Raw genomic sequence first — 3,475 nt, 5'->3', positions numbered from 1 at the left:
TCTGTGAAATGTATTTGTGTGCCCGGTGTTCTGGCTTTCTTTCTTTTATATATATAATGCTTTATTATGCTTACGCATCAACAAAACATAAAAAAGAAAATCATTTACATCATTTACCACACAAGTACAAAGTCATCAAAAAAGAAAAAATAGGTTCATATACTTGACAGTAAATTTTCTTAAAATACTTCTAACTTTCCGTTTTCTCCATAGTTCATTTCTTGTTCTTTAACTTTTTGCATAAACCTATCCACTCATTCTATAATAAAGTATTATTTCTTCCATATCATTATTTTTTACTTAGTACAGCTACAGAGGTTATTCAAAGCCAGCAACTGAATTCAGACTACCACAGTTGTTCTTAAGAAATGTTTTGCAATAAAGACTTGTTTTGAGTTGTCGGTCAATTTTTCGGTTAATTTGACTAACATTGCATATTCGGCTAATTTCAATAACCATTCTGGCTTTCTTCATCTCTACATTGACATCTTAACCCTTTGGGAAGCTGTTAAACTTGATTTCAGGCTTACAAAAGTGGTAAAAGTATAAAAACTACACCAATGGAGTTCCACTTCACTTCTGCTTAATATCCACCATGTGCTTTTCTTTCCCAAAAGCCCAAAACAGTGAATCAGAAATTATCAGTACAGCAATATCTGAACAGCCCTTACAACAATATAGTTAACAATAAGTAGAATGTGGTAGTTATACTGAGTTCATATAAAAACTATTTTAAAAAATCACAAATGGCTATTAAATAAATGCAACAGTAGCCATTTATTTTAGCTGTTCCTGAGCATTTGCTGGGTTTCTAGACATTTGTCAGATTCTTTAATGAGGACATTAATAACGCCAGACAAGCTTCCCTGAAGAATATCCATTATTGCTGTTGCGATCAGTATATTCTAGGGGATGGGTTTATGAAACCAAGTGAGGTGGCGTGAAACATTGTGCAACCAGAAGATGTGCTTCCATTTCAGTCAGGGGTCAGCAAACCTTTTCAGCAGGGGGCCGGTTCACTGTCCCTCAGACCTTTGGGTGGGCCGGACTATATTTTGAAAAAAAGAAAAAAAGGAATTCCTATGCTCCACAAATAACCCAGAGATGCATTTTAAATAAAAGCACACATTCTACTCATGTAAAAACACCAGCCAGGCCCCACAAATAACCCAGAGATGCATTTTAAATAAAAGGACACATTCTACTCATGTTAAAACACAGTGATTCCCAAACCGTCCACGGGCTGGATTTAGAAGGCGATTGGGCCAGATCCGGCCCCCGGGCCTTCGTTTGCCTACCCATGGTTTAGGTGCATCCTTTATATTGCCAGCCTTGAGAGCATTTGTGCTGAATCGTGCAGAATATAAATGTATAAATGAATTATTTATTAGTAGCATTTGTAAAAAGTCAATGTAACTCAAAGCAACACAACCTGTAGCATTGCAGTTTAAAATCAGTTGTAAAAAAACCTTCCCTTTCACAATAAGTGAGTAAAGTTTTTCAGAGAGCACATGATTTCAGAAGGTTAAGATCAGCATGGCTGCATATATTTATGTGTTTCCACTGTCCCCAGGCCAGATATCTGGTGTGCGCATAACCCATTTTTTGTGGCATCCATCAAGCCTGTTGTCTTTGTCCATGGAGTTTTCTTGGCAGGGATACTGGAGTGGCTTGTCGGTTCCTGCTCCAGGTGGATCACGTTTAGTCAAAACTCTCCACTATGACCTGTCTGTCTTGGGTGGCCCTGCAGGGCATAGCTCATAGCTTCTCCGAGTTATTCAAGCCCCTTCGCCACGACAAGGCAGTGAGACTCTCGAGAGTCCCATGGACTGCAAGATCAAACCTATCCATTCTTTTTTTAAGATGTATTTTTACTAAGGATTTTCTTGGTCTACAAAAGCATGTGCAATGTCTTTCTCTCTTTTTAAGTAACATTTTTTGCACATCAGTTTTGTTTGTTGAGACGTTAGGAAGAAAAGGGGGAGAGAGGTGAGGGGGGGTGGGGTCGGGTGGCGATGTTTCTATTTTACTTAATATATGTGGGGGTTTGTGTCAGCCTTGCTTGTACAGGTTCTTTGCTATTCACTTGTGTCATAGCTGTCAACCTTCCCTTTTTCTGCGGGAAATTCCCTTATTCCAGCACCGTTTGCCGCTGCCATCCTGGATTGTTAGATATCCTGTAGACTGTCCCTGGGAAAGGTGAGGGTGCTGATTCCTTATATTTGAGGCTGCTGATCCCTTATTTTCAAATCTGAAAGTTGATAGCTATGACTTGTGTTCCTTTGGTGGTGAGAGAGGTTGGGGTTGGAAACCTATCCATTCTTAAGGAAATCAGCCCTGAGTGCTCACTGGAAGGACAGATCCTGAAGCTGAGGCTCAAATACTTTGGCCACCCCATGAGAAGAGAAGACTCCCTGGAATGTTGGGAAAGATTGAGGGCACAAGGAGAAGGGGACGACAGAGGAAGGGATGGTTGGACTACTGCAATGCACTCTATGTGGGGCTACCTTTGAAGGTGACCCGGAAACTACAACTGAATCCAGAATGCGGCAGCTAGACTGGTGACTTGGAGCGGCCGCCGAGACCATGTAACACCAGTCTTGAAAGACCTACAGTGGCTCCCAGTATGTTTCCAAGCACAATTCAAAGTGTTGGTGCTGACCTTTAAAGCCCTAAACGGCCTCGGTCCAGTATACCTGAAGGAGCGTCTCCACCCCCATTGTTTAGCCCGGACAGAGGTCCAACGCCGAGGGCCTTCTGGCGGTTCCCTCATTGCGAGAAGCCAAGATACAGGGAACCAGGCAGAGGGCCTTCTCGGTAGTGGCGCCCTCCCTGTGGAACGCCTCCCCACCAGATGTCAAAGAGAAAAACAACTACCGGACTTTTAGAAGACATCTAAAGGCAGCCCTGTTTATGGAAGTTTTTAATGTTTAATAGGTTATTGTATTTTAGTGTTTTGTTGGAAGCTGCCCAGAGTGGCTGGGGGGACCCAGCCAGATGGGCCGGGTAATAATAATAATAATAATAATAATAATAATAATAATAATAATAATTTATTCTGGTTGGACAGTGTTCTCGAAGCTACTATCGTGAGTTTGACCAAACTGCAGGAGGCAGAGGAAGACAGGAGTGCCTGGCGTGCTCTGGTCCAGGGGGTCACGAAGAGTCGGACACGACTAAACGACAACAATCCCATCAAACACCCACTGGCGCATCAGGGCGCTGCTGCCTTCCTTGAACTACAACACCCAGCATGCTCTTGGGCGGAAGAGTGGACTTCTCAGTTCCGCCCGCTCCTGTAGAGTTAGGAAGGTAAATAAAACATGCAACGGCGAAGGTCGAGCGCCGCAGCTCTACCATGGAAATCTTTATGGTCTCTCCCGGCCCTGAGAGGGAGGGAGAGAGTCGCGTTAGAAGCACTTGCGGCAAAAGACCGTCAGGGGAGAGCGAACGCTCTCTAGACCGGAAGTGGACT

The sequence above is a fragment of the Podarcis vaucheri genome (assembly GCF_965113315.1).
Source record: "Podarcis vaucheri genome assembly, chromosome: 11".
In the NCBI taxonomy this organism is placed as follows: Eukaryota; Metazoa; Chordata; class Lepidosauria; order Squamata; family Lacertidae; genus Podarcis; species Podarcis vaucheri.
Note: the sequence above shows the minus strand (reverse complement) of the source record.